Below are 22,691 nucleotides of genomic sequence, written 5' to 3'. Positions count from 1 at the left end.
GGCCGTTGCCCGAGGGACCAGGGCCCACCAGCAGTTCTGGGAGTTTCCCGGCTCTTCGTGTTGCTCGTCGCTGCTCGCCGGTGGGTTTTGGCAGGCAACACTTGCAGATTTTGGGCTCTCTGTTACGACACCCACTCCGCTTTTGTCTGACAGTACAAGTGATATCAGTATTGCACGTGATCCAGTCAAGCATGAGCTGACCAAGCATATTGGTGTTGATGCTTTTTATACACGTGCTCAGGTGCATGATGAGGTTGTTGCGGTTCATTATGTGCCTTCAGATTTGCAGTTGGCGGATTTCTTTACAAAGGCACAAACTCGAGCGCAGCATGACTTTTTACTCTCCAAACTCAGTGTTGTGGATCCACCATGAGTTTGAGGGGGGTGTTAGAGTATATATCTGTATATTGTAGTTTCCCCATATGTTAGGAGGCTTCCTGCATATTTGCACCTGTACATGTACTATATATTGTGGCCTTTGGCCTCCTGGTAATACATTAAGCATATTGTCTAACACCAACTACATGGATTTTTGCAACCGCCCATAGTAGTGCTTCAAGATCCATGGATTCACCAAAAAGAAAAGCGACAGAAAGAGGATATATCATCGAGAAAGGAAATATCACTGAGGAAAGATCTAAGACATAGGGGTGCAGGTTCTGGGAGCATATATAAGAGCTAAAGTAGATTCATGTTTTGACAAATCTGCCCAGAACTAATAAAGCGTTAAAAAGACAATGAGTATAATTACCTCATGACAAAATTATGCTTTTCCCTCCATGATTCCTCGTTCCTCAAAACATATGAGTCCGTTCCCACATTCTCATGTGCTTCACTTTTGGTGAATGCATTTCTTATTTCCTGCGAGTAGGGGAAGATACCATGTATATTACTACTCTTATATACTTTAGTTTATATTCATTTGTAGATTTCCAATGTTGAAGAACACTTATTAACATCCATGAATCAACAATGGTGGCAACAAAATGCAAGAAATATACATGCATATAATTTCAGTAAGAAACACATGGATCATAAACAATATCGTAATAGATGAGGAGACTGGTACATAAAAATATATAGGTTTAGGATTTACCGCTGAAAATTCTAGACTTGTAAACATGTATGGGAAAAGGTAATTGAAAGACTAATTTGGATAGACTAAAATCTAAGAAAATAAACAACTACACAACATTAAATCGAATGTCTTATTCAAACTTTTTTAGCATTTCCCTTTTACCTTCCGATAATGGAAATGTTAGATATTGACATCACTGAAGCATTAGTTTTACCTGGAATGATTTTCGAAACAACTTATAAGCACGGTAGGTACCTGCTGAACCACACTACTTTGAATCTACATAAAAACAAAAAGGTGGATTAGTCGGATTTGATTCCACCTTGCTACCAAAAACTTGACGCATTGCAAATAGCAAGCAAACATAGAACCTGTGAAAATAATTTAGATGCACATATGAATCATCTGAACACTATTTTTTTTTCCAAACGCAACGATAGATAGGGGAAATTAAGAAAGAGGAGATACTTTCTAGAAACTTTTTTTTAGCTTGTTAGGTAGTTGACACATTACAACACCATCTTTTGGGAAATAATGAAAGCTGGCATCGATACTGAACTGAACAAAACAATACTTAAATTATTGATCCCTCTTCCATACGTAATTGCATTGAACATTCAGAAGTTCTTTTTTTCATTGAGCATTCAGAGTTACATGAAGAACAAATAAAATGAGTTGGCTGTCCGTTCCTCCACCCAATTTAAACAACCATCTTGACCTTTGAATATAGGGATTATGGGGCAACTGTGGCGATCAATATCAGGGTGCCCTCTAATCCCTCCATGTCCATCTTTATAGGCTAGATTGTAGTAGCAATTAATGCAAGAATGGACAATAATGAAACCCTTTCATTGAGTCACCAATAAAGCATAAGAAAATTCCACAGGTTACCACCTAAATCATTGTATTATCACTCAAATTCAAGAAAAATAAATAGTATATGTGCACCATGGTTAGTACTAAACATATATGCAAAGTCCACAGGTTAGCACCTAAACATATATGCGAAGATAGCTTACCTGCTACTACCTTTTGCAGTTCTCACTACTGATGGGCATCAGGAACCGTACCATGCCTCTTGACCTGGCCATCGAGCACATCCATCACACAGGTGGCGGCGCATCTGCACGCTCCTCGCGAGTGACCTCGCTGGATGGACCCAGCACTGGAGGAACTCACTGGCGCCCTGCGGACACACGAAGACCAATGAGAAGGAGGTATGGTCGCCGTGAGGTAAGTGCTCGCGGTCGTCGAGCCGCCGCTCGCCGCCGGACTCCGGCTCCGCATACAGGAGGAGGATAACAAGAGACTTTTTTTCCCGAAATCCTTGAAAAAAAAAAGAAAATCCCTGAAAAAAAGAAGAAATTCTACCTCTTTCTATAAGATTTAATGAAAATTGATAAATCATTTAATATAATTGCTATGCTTAGTGTGTGACTCGTTATTTTTTTTAAAGAAAAAACTTAGTAACTATAGAAAATTAACTACTAACCAACCTATTGTTTCGTATTGTCGATATCCTAACTAAGAAACAGTCACTATATGAATAAATACCTCTATTATAAATGAATAGATGTATCATATAGTTGTAGCAACTGCTTTTTCTCTAAAAAAGAAATGAGATTGCATGGCCGACGCGAGGTAAGCGCTCGCCGTCGTCACGTCGCTGCTCTGCGTAGGACTCCAGCTCCACAGCCCAAAGTGGAGCCGGCAGCACCTCCACCACGGGGGTATACCCTCCACACCGATCACTGGCACGTCGATCTGGGCCATAGTCGTCGCAGCCCGCCGCGGCAGGTGCCGCACCTCCCTTATGGTGCCGGGGCGGCCAGGAAGGGAGAGGAGGAGGGCACGAAACCCGGAGGAAGCTCGGACGACAAAGATTAAATTTTCTCTTGGATGGGAGGAGTCGACTGAGATAGGATTGGGGCCAGCTTGAGAGGACAGAGGAGTCGGCAGGGATAAGGATTGGCTGAGCTCCAGCACGGTGAGTAGGAGAAGCGAGGAAGAATGGGAGGGAAGACCGTGGCTCCACCACGCCGTTAGTCTTCATGGGAATCCATGGGAAGGAGAATAGGCCGCCGACCTTCCATGGCTCCAGCCGCCGAGAGGAGGTCAGGCGAAGAGCCCGGTGAAGATGTGGGAAGGAGGAGAACAGCCAATTTCTCTTTTCTCGCTCGATGGTAGGCCCCTCCACACCGCTTTGACCGTCCCACGCTAGGAACCAGTTGGAACCGAAAGACCAAAGATCGTGGGGATAAAAGAGATCGTGGGGATCGGAGAGAGAGAGGTAACCGGAACCGCTATTGTATTATACCGGAAAGAGCCGGTTAGCATGGGTTTTCCACACGGAAATAAAGGAAGGTAAATCGTAGCTGCAGTAGCACATATCGCATCTACAGGAAAACTGCCGTACGTGTCAATGAATGATTGGCGTGAATTACCATCTACAGTTATCCAAAACTCTATGGTTAAAGCAGAAGGGGTCAGATTTGATATAGGTTACTAGGAAGCTTGCGGCGCGGCGCCACGCCGCGCCCGTGGTGCTGCCTTTTTGGTGCATACAGTTAGCGTTGATGTTAAAACGGACTTATATTTGTTAGATGTGAAATAGTATTGTCAATATAAGGTAGGTAACACATATATTTAAACTGGATTACATTGTGTACCATGCTAACAGTACCGTTCTAAGTTTGGCTCGCATCTCCTTGGTGACGTCGCTGTCTCACTCCACAGCTGAGCTGAACTGGGTCTGACGATCTTCGTCTCTCCTGGCCGCTTGCCCTGCCGTGTGAACCACTTGCAGCGTCCCTGCATCCACATGTCCCAATCCGGACGCCAAAGCTCGGAAGCCGTCTCAAGGGGACATGATATGACAGAGATGTCGGCAATGAGGGCTTCCATTGTCGGGGCAGGATGTGATGTAGTACATAACTGTTCAACCTGGACAACACCATCCATACCTTAACTCAACCAAGAAAACACTGACTTTCAATCGACCAAGAAGATGCTAAAATGTTACGGTGTAACATAACTGGTTGTTCATAAATAAAGCATGGTATTGCTTGGTGCTATGAGGATCAAAAATCACAAATAGCACATATGAGATAACACTAGCAGAGTACCCGTGCGTTGCCACGGGATCCATATTTTTCTAAAAGGGGTCAATGGGGCATTGATGATAAAACCAAATACAAGGGCAAGAGTATATGCATAATGGTAGTAAACAATACACCAACACAAGGATACCATTTTTTAGAAGAAACCTTTTAAATCTTTTATGTACACAATGTGAATGTTTTTTCTCTCAGTGCATGACAACACGGTGTATTCCCCAGTTACACGCCCATTGGTAAATCTCTACTATAAAAAGGCAATGCGACCGTGGTGCGTCTCGGGTCTTTTTTACTTTAGCCCGTATAAAATGAGAAATAAACCCGCAGTGTACAAAATCTAGACTTTTGCAATTTAGCCCCTCAACCCTATCCACTGAGATCCACTCCACCCCACCCGATCCTCTCCATCCTCTCTCAAGACGGCAGAACGCGGCGGTGGTGGCGTCTCGAGCGAGTCCGAAGGGAGAGAGCCATGGTTGGTGTCGCCATCACCGGAGAGATAGTAGGAGAATTAAAACAAGGGTAGTAAGAAGTAAATTAATTACGTGGCATGAGAATTGCATCCTAAGTTCCCCTAACCTTTGGAGAACAAATTTATGGTGATTTTTTGCCGTACTTGGTGACCTCTAAGCATGTAGACTTGGTAATTGATGGAGGTCGCAAGGAACGTGAGCGCAACCACAACATGAAAACTTTGGATCAAAAAATGTGTGTGCAAAATCACTACTAACACTTGGGTAGCTAATGCACGTTTTTAGAACCTAGATACTGCGAAACCCGATTAAACTTACTCGACCACTAAGTTACATATTTATCCGATCACTATGTTACAAAATATCTGGAGCGGGGAGTTTCCTTTAGATTGTTCCTATAAAACTTGTCATTTTTATCTAAGCAACATACTTTCAAATTTGGGTATGAAAAATGGCACATCTACATAATGCATCCTCTACATGCAAAACAAAGTTATTTTAAGTTTTTAGAAATCCGAAAATACGGATTTTTGGCTCACGCACTCCCACCAGCCGATGACATCATCTATGCACCATCGATGACAGGCCGGCACCATTAGCAACCATTTGTTTCCATCCGACTCCAACAGCGAGGGCAAGTCACGAGGATGATGACATTGGTGGGAAAGGGCTCAAACGCCGAGCAGCTCAAAATTTGTGATTATTTTTATTATTTATTTAATGTTATAAATTAGTTGTTGCTCCACTAAAAATTGTGTTGTTTATTCAAAAGTAATACACATGGTGCTGGTTAGGGTGAACGGTTGGGCGCCGGATGCCCCCAATTCTGTCTCCACGCCGACGCCCCCTATACTGGCCAAAAAAGGTGGATGACGAACGCCGTATTGAGGGCGAGTGGAGATGCTCTAATATTTATTTTTTGTTGCATGCCACGCTAAGCTGGCGAGTTTGTGTTGATGTTTTTTTTCTCTGTTGTCGAAGATTTCTTCTCTGTTTGCATACGTTGGGTGTAGCACCGGCGGCTCGCATAATTCTTGCGAATTGGCTAGACGGCAGGAGTTTTGGCGACTGCGTAGGTGAGGAGATCGGCGAGACAGCAACAACGGACTGAGGAACAAGCCAAACATTCGTCATACGCACATGCATTCTTTTTATATGAGTCGCCATGGGTGTCAGCTCGATCAAAGTTTCTATCAGATGTTTTAATGGGATCGTATCCTAGCAGTTTAGGAGAGAACGTTTTCCTACGTACAGGGTAAGGAATGAAAAGAAGGACATTTTCCCTATTTGATGAGGAGAAAATACTGCAAAAAAGAAAATTCAAGTGTATGTAGGGCTAGTTTGTCAATTAGCTGACCAAAATGCATTAATAACTGATAGGCATAACATTGAGAGTAAGTACTGCAAAAAGAAATAGGTAAGTGTTAGAAAGCTATTTTCTAAATCAGGTGAATCTAGGATGCACATATAGTTAATACTACGACCAAGTGTGTAAACATACCTGCAACCAAGCTTGGATAGTGATAGCTGAGCATTGTTAGAGGTGATCAAGTCCTTGGTACACTATAAACTAAAACTGAACCCTCCAAATGCAGTGTTGATTTATACCTGAACAACATATTACACTTAGTTAATTTGCTAGTACGGAGAAGATAGTGAAATGAATCAGTATGAATTTGGTTAATTTGGTGGATTTTCTGATGCACTTATAAACATAAACATTTTGAATTATATGCAGCAGGGGTAGTAAGGAATAAAAACAAAAACTGAAGTATAAGAAACATAAATCTGCTTTGTAATAGACATGCTGCAGCAGTTCCGGTTCAATATCAACAAGCCAAAGTATATTAGGAATTCAAACCAGCTCCTGTGAATGAGAGTCTTTTTGGGTTGCAGCCGGCTACTGCCAAGCCAAAAATTTGGTGTTGACTGAGGGCATGGGCGTGCGTTTGGATTGACACCAAATTTCCGGATCCATGCCAAAATTTTGGTTAGCCGTTCACTTTCGTCACCATCTGCTGGGCGAGCCGACAAAGGCAAAAGTGGGCACCATGCCACCATCCAAACATCCCCTGAATTATAAAGTTCACCTGATATAAAAAAAACCTAAAATATCATTATCACCCAGAACTCCAATGCTCACATGGATTTAATATGTAGAAGTAACGTAACTGATGTAAAACCGACCGCACAACACTGATAACGTTTTCAACTGGACCCAAATCTAAAAACATACACTGCATATGAAATAGTGATTAGAAACTATCAAACTGTGATGCGAATAGCTAATGTCACACCATACAATCAATTAAGTTAGGTCAATCCAAAGCGAATACTCTGATCATACTAAGCAAATTTATCTTAAATGTTGGCTCCAAGCTTAAAATGAACACGCAGTATTCACCATCAGTTTACTACATGACAATGCAGATCGCCAATAAATATGTCTAAAAAAAGCAAGTGACATGAACGCTAAAAGGAACATGATCGGAGCATTTGGAAGATATTGGTATAGAAACATGGGGGAACTATCATACTAAAAGCATCTTCTTCTGTACCTCGGCATTTCATGCTGCAATTGTTGAACCTGCACCTAACGATTGTGGAAATCTAAATCCATATTAATCTTTTTTTTCTTAACAAAGATGCGCAAAAGCATCCTTGTCTTAAAAACTATTCCAAAACCCCAAAAGGGAAGCTATTCATGACCAAATTGTATATAATCTAAAAAGTAGATGCATAGCATAGGCACTCATACATGATCCATATCTCAGATGCGGTCGGTTGAAAGCAGAGCAGATTAAATTGCACAGTAAGGCTAAGAAGCACACACAAAACTGAATTACATGCTAAGAGTTTCACACCTATTGAGACCCCCTTTGTTTCTTGGCAATGAAGGGGTGTCTTGAGTGAGATGGGCTGCCTTTAGCCATACTGGAATAATGGACATGCTCCGGCTTGCTTCTGCAAGTTGTGAAAGAATCTCTTGGCTCTAGTCCCACCTCGAATCCTTCATATCTTCTCCTTGATGTTCATCATGACCCCATTCCTGTCCTTTCATTCTGCAAGCATCCCCTGAACAAAGTAGCACGCACCATCATCACCCTATAACAAAACAGCATGCATCATCATCCTATAGTAGGAACATAAAAAAAAGTCAAGAAACAACTATTGCCTTTTAAAATACAGGCCTTTCCATATTCGGTATGGTATTATCGCAAGAACCATTCCCAAACGAATTGAAGAATGAAGTCTCTTCTCACCACATAGTCCTGTCCAAGTTAAGTCCCCTGCTCGTCCCCGCGGGCGAGTCAGGGGCGAAACCCCAACCCCTCCCCCTTCAGCCCAACCCCCTCCGCCCCTCCCCCGCCGCCGGCGGCCGGAGTTGCCGGGCAAAGCCCGCGCAGTGCCGCCGGCGGCGGGCATCTCCACCTCCTGGCCGCCCATCGGGAAGCGCGGGCGGACCTGATGGCGGCGGCGGGAGCCCCTCGGATGTCCGGCGACGGCGACGGCGCTGGGGAAGATGGCGACGGCGCTGGGAAAGTCGGCGACGGTGCTGGGTTGGCGCGAAGGTGCTGGGCGGCCGGAGTTGGCGCCGTGGCGGCGCGGGTCTGCTGGCCCATATTTGGGCCCTTCGGGCTCGATCTGGGGCGGGTGGGCCCCGGCCGTTTTGTGCACCTGCGCCTGGATGCGGCTACACGCCTCCTCCTCGCTCGTTCTCCTTGGCTCCAAGCGCAGAGGTGCTGCTGCTCGGCCAGGTTGAGCTGAGCCCAACGCCATCTTGGCGTGGCGGCTCGGGGCGTCCGTGCGATGCTGGCGGCGAGGTGTGCAGTGCTTGGTGGCCGGCGATACCTCTCTGAGGTGGATGCGCGCAGCCCTTCCGGCGAGCCCTCCCATTGGCGGCACATGTGCTGCTGATACGCGTACAGCACGCGACCGTTGGGAACCCCAAGAGGAAGGTCTGATGCGTACAGCGGCAGGTTTTCCCTCAGTAAAAAACCAAGGTTTATCGAACCAGTAGGAGCCAAGAAGCACGTTGAAGGTTGATGGCGGCGAGATGTAGTGCGGCGCAACACCAGGGATTCCAGCACCAACGTGGAACCTGCACAACACAACCGAAGTACTTTGCCCCAACGAAACAGTGAGGTTGTCAATCTCACCGGCTTGCTGTAACAAAGGATTAGATGTATAGTGTGGATGATGATTGTTTGCAGAAAACAGTAGAACAAGTATTGCAGTAAATTGTATTCGATGTAAAAGAATGGACCGGGGTCCACAGTTCACTAGAGGTGTCTCTCCCATAAGATAAATAGCATGTTGGGTGAACAAATTACAGTTGGGCAATTGACAAATAGAGAGGGCATGACCATGCACATACATGATATGATGAGTATAGTGAGATTTAATTGGGCATTACGACAAAGTACATAGACCGCTATCCAGCATGCATCTATGCCTAAAAAGTCCACCTTCAGGTTATCATCCGAACCCCTTCCAGTATTAAGTTGCAAACAACAGACAATTGCATTAAGTATGGTGCGTAATGTAATCAATAACTACATCCTCGGACATAGCATCGATGTTTTATCCCTAGTGGCAACAGCACATCCACAACCTTAGAACTTTCTCATCCTTGTCCCAGATTTAATGGAGGCATGAACCCACTATCGAGCATAAATACTCCCTCTTAGAGTTAAGAGTAAAAACTTGGCCAGAGCCTCTACTAATAACGGAGAGCATGCAAGATCATAAACAACACATAGGTAATAGATTGATAATCAACATAACATAGTATTCTCTATCCATCGGATCCCAACAAACACAACATATAGCATTAGAGATAGATGATCTTGATCATGTTAGGCAGCTCACAAGACCCGACAATGAAGCACATAAGGAGAAGACAACCATCTAGCTACTGCTATGGACCCATAGTCCAGGGGTGAACTACTCACTCATCACTCCGGAGGCGACCATGGCAGTGAAGAGTCCTCCGGGAGATGATTCCCCTCTCCGGCAGGGTGCCGGAGGCGATCTCCTGGATCCCCCGAGATGGGATTGGCGGCGGCGGCGTCTCTGGAAGGTTTTCCGTATCGTGGCTCTCGGTACTGGGGGTTTCGCGACGAAGACTATATGTAGGCGGAAGGGCAGGTCAGGAGGCGTCACGGGGGCCCTACACGCTAGGGCCGCGCGGGCCCCCCTGGGCCGCGCCGCCCTAGTGTGGCGGTGCCCCGTGGCCCCACTTCGTCTCCTCTTCGGTCTTCTGGAAGCTTCGTGGAAAAATAGGCCCCTGGGCGTTGATTTCGTCCAATTCCGAGAATATTTCCTTGCTAGAATTTCTGAAACCAAAAACAGCAGAAAACAACAACTGGCTCTTCGGCATCTCGTTGATAGGTTAGTGCCGGAAAATGCATAAATATGACATAAAGTATGCATAAAACATGTAGATATCATCAATAATGTGGCATGGAACATAATAAATTATCGATACGTTGGAGACGTATCAGCATCCCCAAGCTTAGTTTCTGCTCGTCCCGAGCAGGTAAACGATAACAAAGATAATTTCTGGAGTGACATGCCATCATAACCTTGATCATACTATTGTAAGCATATGTAATGAATGCAGCGATCAAAACAATGGTAAATGACATGAGTAAACAAATGAATCATAAAGTAAAGATTTTTCATGAATAGTACTTTCAAGACAAGCATCAATAAGTCTTGCATAAGAGTTAACTCATAAAGCAATAATTCAAAGTAGAGGTATCGAAGCAACACAAAGGAAGATTAAGTTTTAGCGGTTGCTTTCAACTTGTAACATGTATATCTCATAGATAGTTGTCAATGCAGAGTAATATAACAAGTGCAATATGCAAGTATGTAGGAATCAATGCACAGTTCACACAAGTGTTTGCTTCTTGAGGTGGAGAGAAATAGGTGAACTGACTCAACATAAAAGTAAAAGAAAGGCACTTCGCAGAGGGAAGCATTGATTGCTATATTTGTGCTAGAGCTTTGATTTTGAAAAAAATAAAGAGAGCATAAAAGTAAAGTTTTGAGAGGTGTTTGTTGTTGTCAACGAATGGTAGTGGGCACTCTAACCCCCTTGCCAGGCAAACCTTCAAAGAGCGGCTCCCATGAATTATTTTATTTTTGGGTGGCACTCCTTCCAACCTTTCTTTCACAAACCATGGCTAACCGAATCCTCGGGTGCCTGCCAACAATCTCATACCATGAAGGAGTGCCTTTTTATTTTAGTTTTATTATGATGACACTCCTCCCCACCTTTGCTTTCTCAAGCCATGGCTAACCGAATCCTTCGGGTGCCGTCCAACAATCACATACCATGGAGGAGTGTCTATTTAGTTTGATTAATTTGGGACTGGGAATCCCATTGCCAGCTCTTTTTGCAAAATTATTGGATAAGCCGATGAAGCCACTAGTCCATTGGTGAAAGTTGTCCAACAAGATTGAAAGATAAACACCACATACTTCCTCATGAGCTATAAAACATTGACACAAATCAGAGGTGATAAATTTTGAATTGTTTAAAGGTAGCACTCAGGCAATTTACTTTGGAATGACGGAGAAATACCATGTAGTAGGTAGGTATGGTGGACACAAATGGCATAGTGGTTGGCTCAAGGATTTTGGATGCATGAGAAGTATTCCCTCTCGATACAAGGTTTAGGCTAGCAAGGTTATTTGAAACAAACACAAGAATGAACCGGTGCAGCAAAACTCACATAAAAGACATATTGTAAACATTATAAGACTCTACACCGTCTTCCTTGTTGTTCAAACTCAATACTAGAAATTATCTAGACCTTAGAGAGACCAATTATGCAAACTAAATTTTAGCAAGCTCTATGTATTTCTTCATTAATAGGTGCAAAGTATATGATACAAGAGCTTAAACATGAGCACAACAATTGCCAAGTATCAAATTATCCAAGACATTTTTAGAATTACTACATGTAGCATTTCCCGATTCCAACCATATAACAAATTAATGAAGAAGATTCAACCTTCGCCATGAATATTATGAGTAAAGCCTAAGGACATATTTGTCCATATGCAACAGTGGAGCGTGTCTCTCTCCCACACAATGAATGGTAGGATCCATTTTATTTGAACAAAAACAAAAACAAAAACAAACAGACGCTCCAAGCAAAGTACATAAGATGTGATGGAATAAAAATATAGTTTCACTAGAGGAACCTGATAATGTTGTCGATGAAGAAGGGGATGCCTTGGGCATCCCCAAGCTTAGACGCTTGAGTCTTCTTGAAATATGCAGGGGTGAACCACCGGGGCATCCCCAAGCTTAGAGCTTTCACTCTCCTTGATCATATTGTATCATCCTCCTCTCTTGATCCTTGAAAACTTCCTCCACACCAAACTCAAAACAACTCATTAGAGGGTTAGTGCACCATCAAAATTTACATGTTCAGAGGTGACATAATCATTCTTAACACTTCTGGACATTGCACAAAGCTACTGAAAGTTAATGGAATCGAAAAATCCATCAAGCATAGCAAAATAGGCAATGCGAAATAAAAGGCAGAATCTGTCAAAACAGAACAGTTCGTAAAGACGAATTTTATTGAGGCACCAGACTTGCTCAAATGAAAATGCTCAAATTTAATGAAAGTTGCGTATATATCTGCGGATCACTCACGTAAATTGGCATAATTTTCTGAGTTACCTACAGAGAATTCTGCCCAGATTCGTGACAGCAAAGAAATCTGTTTCTGCGCAGTAATCCAAATCTAGTATGAACCTTACTATCAACGACTTTACTTGGCACAACAATGCACAAAACTAAGATAAGGAGAGGTTGATACAGTAGTAACAACTTCCAAGACTCAAATATAAAATAAAGGTACTGTAGTAAAAATATGGGTTGTCTCCCATAAGCGCTTTTCTTTAACGCCTTTCAGCTAGGCGCAGAAAGTGTGTATCAAGTATTATCAAGAGACGAAGTGTCAACATCATAATTTGTTCTAATAATAGAATCAAAAGGTAACTTCATTCTCTTTCTAGGGAAGTGTTCCATACCTTTCTTGAGAGGAAATTGATATTTAATATTACCTTCCTTCATATCAATAACAGCACCAACAGTTCGAAGAAAAGGTCTTCCCAATATAATGGGACAAGATGCATTGCATTCAATATCCAAGACAACAAAATCAACGGGGACAAGGTTATTGTTAACGGTAATGCGAACATTATCAACTCTCCCCAAAGGTTTCTTCGTAGAATTATCAGCAAGATTAACATCCAAATAACAGTTTTTCAATGGTGGCAAGTCAAGCATATTATAAATCTTTCTAGGCATAACGGAAATACTTGCACCAAGATCACATAAAGCATTACAATCAAAATCATTGACCTTCATCTTAATGATGGGCTCCCAACCATCCTCTAGCTTCCTAGGAATAGAAGCTTCGCGTTCTAATTTCTCTTCTCTAGCTTTTATGAGAGCATTTGTAATATGTTTTGTGAAAGCCAAGTTTATAGCACTAGCATTAGGACTCTTAGCAAGTTTCTGTAATAACTTTATAACTTCAGAGATGTGGCAATCATCAAAATCTAAACCATTATAATCTAAAGCAATGGGATCATCATCCCCAATGTTGGAAAAAATTTCAGCAGTTTTATCACAAGTAGTTTCAGCAGTTTCAGGCAGTTTTTCGCGCTTTGCATTAGAAGTGGAAACATTGCCAACACCAATTCTTTACCATTATTAGTAGGAGGTGCAGCAACATGTGAAGCATTAGCATTGCTAGTGGTGGTAATAGTCCAAACTTTAGCTATATTATCTTCTTTATCATTCTCTTCTCTCTCCCACCTAGCACACAATTCGGCCATCAATCTTACTAGAAGGGCCTTGCGCGCGTTGCTGCGCTGTTTTCGCTATTTACGTGTTCTTCCCTATTGTGCGCATAATGAGCACTAAATGAAATAGCGAAAGTAAAATCCAAATTTCTTTTTCAAGAACACCAATATATAGCATAATGGCTTTCACAAAGGATGGCACTTTGGAAATAATTTCAGTTTCAACAAAATTCATAGGCCAACAAATGGATCATTGTTCCCGAGCATTGTTGCAAAGGTAAAAATGCAAGCCAAGATAAAAAAAAGGAAGGAAATCAAATTTATTAAAAAAAGGTTTGCTCTTTGGTAAAGGATATATATCAAGAATATAAATATTGATACACAGATCTGAGATACGACCTCTCTCAACTATGAAAACCAAAATTCGAAATATTGAGTCACTCGACAAATATCGAAATAATAATTTTCCTTGTAAGTCAAATAAATCCTTTCTTTTCCATTTTCGAGTGTACACACATCAAGGGCAAACCCAGGGGACCGTCTTTCAAAATTGTTCTTAGCTATCTTAAATCTAAATCGAAAATATATCATGGACATAAGGTGCAAACCGGTATAATTGGCATCTAACCAAGAATACATAACATATGTGAGACAACAAAGTACAACATTTTATATCAAGTTGTCCATAAAGAACATAAAGGTCACCCATTTACCATAACTGTTTATACAACTATAAATAGCATATGTATATTTGTACAAACGTGAGATTTTAATCTGAGCTCCTTTGTAATTATCGTCTCAGACTTGTATATATTCCTGAGCTCCAAGAATGCAAAATTCAAAAAGAAAATATCGCTCGGATCGGAACACTGAATAGCTCTCACGTTTGAGATAAATATATGCTTCCATAGAAGTATTAGTAGCCTAGGTATTTACATAAGTCTGAGCGAGACAAATAAATTCAAATAACCGATTTGTTACTATAAACATTCATCATTAGTTACATGGCCTTCACGAAAGGCATCCGTCAAATACCGTAGGCTCAAAATAAATAAATTTCTACTTGGGTCCATTACTCAAAGCTCTGACACTGTCAAATTTTTTTGACCATAAATTCACAATGTACACAAGCAGGTTAATATTACTGTGATCTTACATTCATAGGCATGAAACTGAGGCAAATAAATGTTCACTGGTGTGGTGGTTTGCTATGCCGAGTGTGACTTATCTTAATCAAGCTGCATTTGGGGGCTGCCAAATGGGCTCAACTGGAAACGAAAAGCATTACTAAATACAGTAAGCATAGCGGGAAGATTCCATATATAAATAGCCCAATACTACCAGAATCATTACCTTGCAGGTCTTCTCCCCTTCAGACCCTGCCTCTACCTAGCTGAAATCAGTCATGGTCTCTACACGTAAACCCCACCCTCCTACCAATAAAGTAACACATAACATATGTCAAATTTCTCAAATATGTAAAATGATATATACAGAGACGATAGAATAAGAGGCAAAGAAACAATACCAGTTCAACTGCATATTCGAGAAATCAAGAACACCTAGCAAAGATCCCAAGTTGTGGCATATAAGGCAAACACCAAGGGCCATAGTGAGCAGGACTGCACCTCTGAGAATTTGTGGTGTTTTTGGGAATAAATATTACACATGGCAAATTTAACATCCAGTATACCGAACACAAGCACACCCCCTTGTTCTGCTGGTGGACATCGGCTCGTTAATACATTCAAGAGCGCCTACGGCTACGGGCACAACCCAAAAATGGGGAAAAACACCGATTTTACTAATTTCACACACTCTATATCTTCTTAATTCTCAATCTTTCTAGCCTATAGCTAGGATAAACTTTCATGCAGCAGTCATTCCATTCTGCAAAGTTCTACAAATAATCATCATACATACAGAAATTTGCAGCCAGGGAAATTAATGCATCAAACTGAAACTCGATGAAGCTACGGTTGCCAAAATATGCTCCTTGTCTTCATGAACCCACCTCTTGTCAACAGATCATCACCACCTCAGCCGGTGGAGGTGTGCATTCTGATGAAGGAATAATAACATGCCAGCAGCGCCGCTGTCCATACTCCAAACTGCATTTAAGAAATTCAGATGGGACATGCCACAAAAGAAGAAACAGAGAAGGAGAGTTCAAGCTGCATAAATCGTGGTTGGTTCGCCGTTTTTGTATTCTAGCAGTCCAGGCGCAATGTGACCAAGTCGCTGGCTCCGCGGCGTAACATACCGCCGCAGCTAGGAGCTGCAAACCCTAGCATGCCAGGTTCTCCGAGTACGATAGAGAAATCGATGGTGGGGAGCTGGCGGGTGGGGTAGGTGGCGAGCCTCTGGGTAAAGGAGACGGTGGAGATGCGGGGTTGCATGCTAGTGGCGACAGGGATCAGAGGAGGACTCGACGGTTGAGCGATGTATTGGGATAATCGACGAAACGAACCGCCTTAGCATCATGTACTACTGAAGGTGCCCCACATATAGATGACTCTCACAGAGGGGCCCAGGCCAAGGGACATGGCTAGGAGCAAGGAGGGCAGCCCATTTCTAGGGTGCTTAGTGCTCCTAGAAGATGATCTACCTAGTACAATCAGCCGAAGTGAACTGGCATGGCCAATATTGAACTTCTAGTGATCCACAATCTCAGGTTGCTCAAGGCTGAGAGTTTCGAGGAGCTGTGCAACCAATGCATGACTTTTGTGCTATTTGGATATATCACTAATTAACCCCTTTAACATAATTAGTTTGGAATGAATTAATATACCATATTATAATTCCTGCAGGTATGATGGCCCTCCAACTGCCATAGATGGAAAACAAGGCATGTAGACATTTGTAGGTACCATCTAGTTTTTTCAAAAATAAACCATTATAGTACAATGCATCATCAACAAATAGGCACATACAATTTCAATTGGTTGATAAGAAATATCTACAAACAAGAAAACAATTGCATTGACTGGTGGTTGTGCTATTTCTTTCATGCTTCACATCACTCTAGTCAATCTATTTTAAGGACTACACAACCTTTAGCAAGAATTGAAGAAGTGTGTATTTAATAGTAGTATTTTTTACAATTGTATCAATATTCTTCTTAATGTTCAAAGTTGTTAATGTATATGAGTTGATAGGTCGTTCTGGTGTTTCGGAAAGATATATAGGAACATACAACGGTAAATGCAATATGAAGTCATCCCAAGAGAATATACTTCTGAAGTAAATCAGTACTAATGCAGCAAGGTAGTTTCAAGCACCGAGTATCGACCGCTTATCTAGCATAAATCTGATGTTTCAAACACCAAAAGAAAACACAATACATAACTTTGCTTGCTAAAGTGTCCAGATGATACACACACCTATTGAGGGCGCTCATTTCTACAATTAGCAAACCTCCAAAGGACGTGTGGCGTATAAGAGTTCAATAGCCTTCTTGATAAAGATAGAATTCTAATGACTATATACGGCAACCTTTGTACTCCTAGCATGACAAAAAATCTGTTGGGAACCACATATTTTGAACCAGGACTAAGAGGGTGATGAGACAGTTAGCTAAAAAGAAAGGAAATATGTAGTAGATGCCTACCCAGTTCTTATCGCATCATCCGAAATTTAGAAATGATACCATGCAGATGATTGGCATGAACTAACAAACTTGAAGGACTAAAGATATGTGATATTTTAATTGATAATAAAATCTGTAGCTAACATCACACAAAAAACCAGGAGAAAAGTCAGCGATCCATGTACATTTTTTGCTCACATTAATTCATGATTGCTAGAAAAGCTAAGAAACTGAACATTTGAAAGTTCAATCCAAATCTAGCACAACCATTGTGGCAGCACGATACCTTGAAAACTTCGAAGAGAGCCTGGGCTCACTTGCTCATTGAGTAGCTTAGGCATATCCCGTCCAGCCTCATTAATGCATCACCATGTATCAACCTATGTATAACATAAGTAAATCTTAGACTGAAATACAAAAAAGGATGTACATGTGGTCATTGTGATAATTAAATGAACCAGACCTCTGACAAAAAAAATATGTTAAGAACTAAATTTTCATGTAGCATATAACAGTTTATTCCCTACACCGATCGGTGGTAAAACAATATTTTTCACTCAAGAGGTCAATAGAGTTTACCTTCGACAATTACACACCTACGAAGAAAAGCCACCTACAGCTAACACTCCCATGTTCATATCTACCTCCACATCCCTATCTCAGGTCAATCAACTGCACATGTTTTATTCATCTTCTTCCCACGAATGCAACAAAGCTATTGACACCACTTCTGATGTGGATAATTTAGATCCAACGGGGAATGCCAAAACTAAATCTTGCTGCCACCATCTATATCTCCAACAAAAACATGAATATGTGGGACCACCAATGCAAACTAAAGAACCAAGAGGGCCTAAATGTTTTTTAAACGTCACACTGTCAAGCCCCCAATATTCTTTTATAATGTGTCACACCCATAAGTCACCCTACACTGGCGTAGATCTGAAAATAGCTAGAAATTTCCCTCCCTTCGGTGGCTGGAGTTTTCAACAATTGCATATAGTCATTAGTTCAGTCTAGAATCTAACGAAGTATCCATCTACAGTAATAGTACCCTCTATGTAAATGACATAACTGCACCCAAACCAAGCGTTAGGTACCGCAATCCATATTGTTGATCAAAACTAAATACTGCTAAAATTAAATTCTGCACCGCGTACTATTAAAACCATAGCTTTTGTAACTTCGATTCCGATACCATCATACCAACGCGTCTGGGGAGCTACTCATCCACCGGCCTCCCACCACACTGCAAGCATCAAATAATTGCATCTCAAAATCCCAATCTAGCAACGTCTTCTGCACCAGATCGATTCGACATCTGGTGGAGACAGTTTGAAATCTTGAAGGTAGCAGAAGAGGAAGATACTTGAGGAAAATAGATGTGAGGTTTACCTTTGGGACATGGATGGAGAGAACTGAGAAGCGATGTATTTGGAAGCCGAGCTGTAGAAAGGAAGGCCATGGCGGCATGGTCTGGAACTCGAATCTCGCGAAACATCGCCTACATCTCTTCCATGTCGCCGATTCACTTCGCATCTGTCTCGATTTCACCTTAAGCAATGTCACCTGAGCTCCGTCGCCGCTCTTACTTGTCGAGCCGGCGATTGCCTCAAGCCTGCAAATATTGGGGAAGGGTGAGAGGCCACAGAGACGGGGCCGAGGAAGAAAAGTTAAGCTCTGATAGCAAACCGCCTTTCGACAACTGCCAATGAGCCCTTGCCCTTCACACGAACGCGCAAGGGGCGGTCCAAAACCTAGCGACGTCAAGCGGTCAACCAGATACGATTAGCAGAACAAATCTAATTTTCCCAGCGCGTGGGGCCCACGAAAGTGACATGCTGAGCAACCACAAGCTCTCCCAACCCTGGGAGCTTAGAGCTCTTAGGAGATATTCTCATTAATTCTAACTTGGATGGCATTTGCTGTAGTAACAATTTTATTATCTATATCCTCATGTTTAGCAGCCATTTTATTAATTAAATAAGATTGTGACGCAGACATGTATAAGATTCGGTTTTCAGCATTTGCAAGTTTAGTTTGCAACCCAGAGATCTCCATATTCAGATTTTCAAGTTGATTTCCTATATTCTTCAACAAGGTAGATTGTTCATTCATAGTTTTAGTAAACAATTTATTTTGCTCATATTGTGATTGCATAAAGCTCTTGGTGGATCTTTCAATTTCTAACATCTTTTCCTCATTAGGTGAAGCATATCTACCATAAGAGTTACCATTAGCATGATATGGCCTAGAATTATTGTAATTGTTGTTTTTAATGAAATTCACATCAACACGTTCTTTTTGAGCAACCAATGAAGCTAATGGAACATTATTAGGATCAACATTAGTCCTACCATTCACAAGCATAGACATAATAGCATCAATCTTATCACTCAAGGAAGAGGTTTCTTCGACAGAATTTACCTTCTTACCTTGTGGAGCTCTTTCCGTGTGCCATTCAGAGTAATTAATCATCATATTATCAAGAAGCTTTGTTGCGTCGCCTAGAGTGATGGACATAAAGGTACCTCCAGCAGCTGAATCCAATAGGTTCCGCGAAGAAAAATTCAGTCCTGCATAAAAGGTTTGGATGATCATCCAAGTAGTCAGTCCATGGGTTGGGCAATTTTCAACCAAAGATTTCATTCTTTCCTAAGCTTGTGCAACATGCTCATTATCCAATTGTTTAAAATTCATTATGCTACTCCTCAAAGATATAATTTTAGCAGGGGGATAATATCTACCAATAAAAACATCCTTGCATTTAGTCCATGAATCAATACTATTCTTAGGCAGAGATAGCAACCAATCTTTAGCTCTTCCTCTTAATGAGAAAGGAAACAATTTTAATTTTATAATGTCACCATCTACATCTTTATACTTTTGCATTTCACACAATTCAACAAAATTATTGAGATGGACAGCAGCATCATCAGAACTAACACCAGAAAATTGCTCTCGCATAACATGATTCAGTAAAGCAGATTTAATTTCAAAGAATTCTGCTGTGGTAGCAGGTGGAGCAATAGGTGTGCATAAGAAATCATTATTATTTGTGGTTGTGAAATCACACAACTTAGTATTTTCAGGAGTACCCATTTTAGCAATAGTAAATAAAGCAAACTAGATAAAGTAAATGCAAGTAACTAATTTTTTTGTGTTTTTGATATAGAGTATGCAAACAAGACAGTAAATAAAGTAAAGCTAGCAACTATTTTCTTTGTATTTTGATATAATGCAGCAAACAAAGAAGTAAATAAAATAAAGCAAGACAAAAACAAAGTAAAGAGATTGGATGTGGAGACTCCCCTTGCAGCGTGTCTTGATCTCCCCGGCAACGGCGCCAGAAAACAGTCTTGATACGCGTACAGCACGTGACCGTTGGGAACCCCAAGAGGAAGGTGTGATGCGTACAGCGGCAGGTTTTCCCTCAGTAAAAACCAAGGTTTATCGAACCAGTAGGAGTCAAGAAGCACGTTGAAGGTTGATGGCGGCGAGATGTAGTTGAAGGAGATATGCCCTAGAGGCAATAATAAAGTGGTTATTATTTATATCTTTATGTTTATGATAAATGTTTATATGTCATGCTATAATTGTATTAACCGAAACATTAGTACATGTGTGATATGTAGACAAACAAAGAAGTCCCTAGTATGCCTCTTAACTAGCTTGTTGATTAATGGATGATTAGTTTCATAATCATGAACATTGGATGTTATTAATAACAAGGTTATATCATTGTATGAATGATGTAATGGACACACCCAATTAAGCGTAGCATAAGATCTCGTCATTAAGTTATTTGCTATAAGCTTTCGATACATAGTTACCTAGTCCTTATGACCATGAGATCATGTAAATCATTTATACCGGAAAGGTATTTGATTACACCAAACGCCACTGCGTAAATGGGTGGTTATAAAGGTGGGATTAAGTATCCGGAAAGTATGAGTTGAGGCATATGGATCAGCAGTGGGATTTGTCCATCCCGATGACGGATAGATATACTCTGGGCCCTCTCTGTGGAATGTCGTCTAATGTCTTGCAAGCATATGAATGAGGTCATAAGAGACCACATACCACGGTATGAGTAAAGAGTACTTGTCAGAAGACGAGGTTGAACAAGGTATAGAGTGATACCGAAGATCAAACCTCGGACAAGTAAAATATCGCGTGACAAAGGGAATTGGTATCGTATGTGTATGGTTCATTCGATCACTAAAGTCATCGTTGAATATGTGGGAGCCATTATGGATCTCCAGATCCCGCTATTGGTTATTGGTCGGAGTGAGTACTCAACCATGTCCGCATAGTTCACGAACCGTAGGGTGACACCCTTAAAGTTGGATGTTGAAATGGTAGAACTTGAATATGGAATGGAGTTCAAATATTTGTTCGGAGTCCCGGATGAGATCCCAGACATCACGAGGAGTTCCGGAATGGTCCGGAGAATAAGATTCATATATAGGATGTTATTTTATGTGAAATAAATTGATGCGGAAGGTTCTATGGAAGGTTCTAGAAGGTTCTAGAAAAGTCCGGAAGAAACCACCAAGGAAGGTGGAGTCCACATGGGACTCCACCTCCATGGCCGGCCAACCCTAATGGGGGAGGAGTCCCAAGTGGACTCCCCCTTAGGGGGCCGGCCACCCCCCCATATGGAAGGGGGGAATCCCACCCCAAGTGGGATTCCCACCCTAGGTAGGTTTCCTTTTCATATGGAAGGTTTTGGTTTCGGGTCTTATTCGAAGACTTGGAGACCAACACTTGGGGTTCCACCTATATAGTGAGGGGCCAAGGGAGGGGGCCGGCCACCCCAAGACCAGAAGTTGGCCGCCCCATTGAAGTGGCCGGCCACCCCCTCCCAAACCCTAGCCGCCCCCCTCTCCTCCATATCTCCCACGTAGCTTTAGCAAAGCTCCGCCGGAGTTCTCCACCGCCACCGACACCACGCCGTCGTGCTGTCGGATTCAAGAGGAGCTACTACTTCCGCTGCCCGCTGGAACGGGAGGTGGACGTCGTCTTCATCAACAACCGAACGTGTGACCGAGTACGGAGGTGCTGCCCGTTCGTGGCGCCGGAAGCGATTGTGATCAAGATCTTCTACGCGCTTTTGCAAGCGGCAAGTGAACGTGTACCGCAGCAACAAGAGCCTCATCTTGTAGGCTTTGGAATCTCTTCAAGGGTGAGACTCGATACCCCCTCGTTGCTACCGTCTTCTAGATTGCATCTTGGCTTGGATTGCTGATGACCCACAAGTATAGGGGATCGCAGCAGTCTTCGAGGGTAGTATAACCCAATTTATTGATTCGACACAAGGGGAGACAAAGAACACTTGGAAGCCTTAACAGCGGAGTTGTCAATTCAGCTGCACCTGGAAACAGACTTGCTCGCAAGAGTTTATCAGTAGTAACAGTTTTATAGCAGTAGCAGTAGTGAAATAACAGCAGCAGAGTAACAAAGACAGCAGTAATGATTATAGTAAACAGCAGGATTTAAATACTGTAGGCACGGGGACGGATGACGGGCGTTGCATGGATGAGAGAAACTCATGTAACAATCATAGCAGGGCATTTGCAGATAATAATAAT

At 42.0% G+C, this 22,691-nt stretch overlaps 3 long non-coding RNA genes across 3 annotated transcripts in view; all 3 read right to left on the bottom strand.

The window, feature by feature from the left end:
* LOC139831048 (uncharacterized) overlaps positions 1–2,122 on the bottom strand; it is a 71,482-nt gene extending 69,360 nt beyond the window's left edge. The window contains exon 1 of the long non-coding RNA XR_011745187.1: positions 752–2,122. This is a non-coding gene — a long non-coding RNA (uncharacterized lncRNA). The remainder of the gene's footprint in view (positions 1–751) is intronic.
* A 1,529-nt stretch (positions 2,123–3,651) lies between these two features.
* LOC127300445 (uncharacterized) lies at positions 3,652–6,688 on the bottom strand. Its single transcript, XR_007851253.2, has 2 exons — positions 6,169–6,688; positions 3,652–4,021 (listed from the first exon to the last, which is right to left on the bottom strand). It is a non-coding gene; the product is annotated as an uncharacterized lncRNA (long non-coding RNA).
* A 759-nt stretch (positions 6,689–7,447) lies between these two features.
* Positions 7,448–22,691, bottom strand: part of LOC127300443 (uncharacterized) — a 64,334-nt gene continuing 49,090 nt past the window's right edge. Inside the window, exon 3 of the long non-coding RNA XR_007851250.2 lies at positions 7,448–7,772. This is a non-coding gene — a long non-coding RNA (uncharacterized lncRNA). The remainder of the gene's footprint in view (positions 7,773–22,691) is intronic.

Source organism: Lolium perenne, chromosome 5 (assembly GCF_019359855.2).
Source record: "Lolium perenne isolate Kyuss_39 chromosome 5, Kyuss_2.0, whole genome shotgun sequence".
NCBI lineage: Eukaryota > Viridiplantae > Streptophyta > Magnoliopsida > Poales > Poaceae > Lolium > Lolium perenne.
The sequence above is the reverse complement of the archived record's forward strand: the minus strand, read 5'-3'. Positions and strand labels throughout refer to the sequence as shown.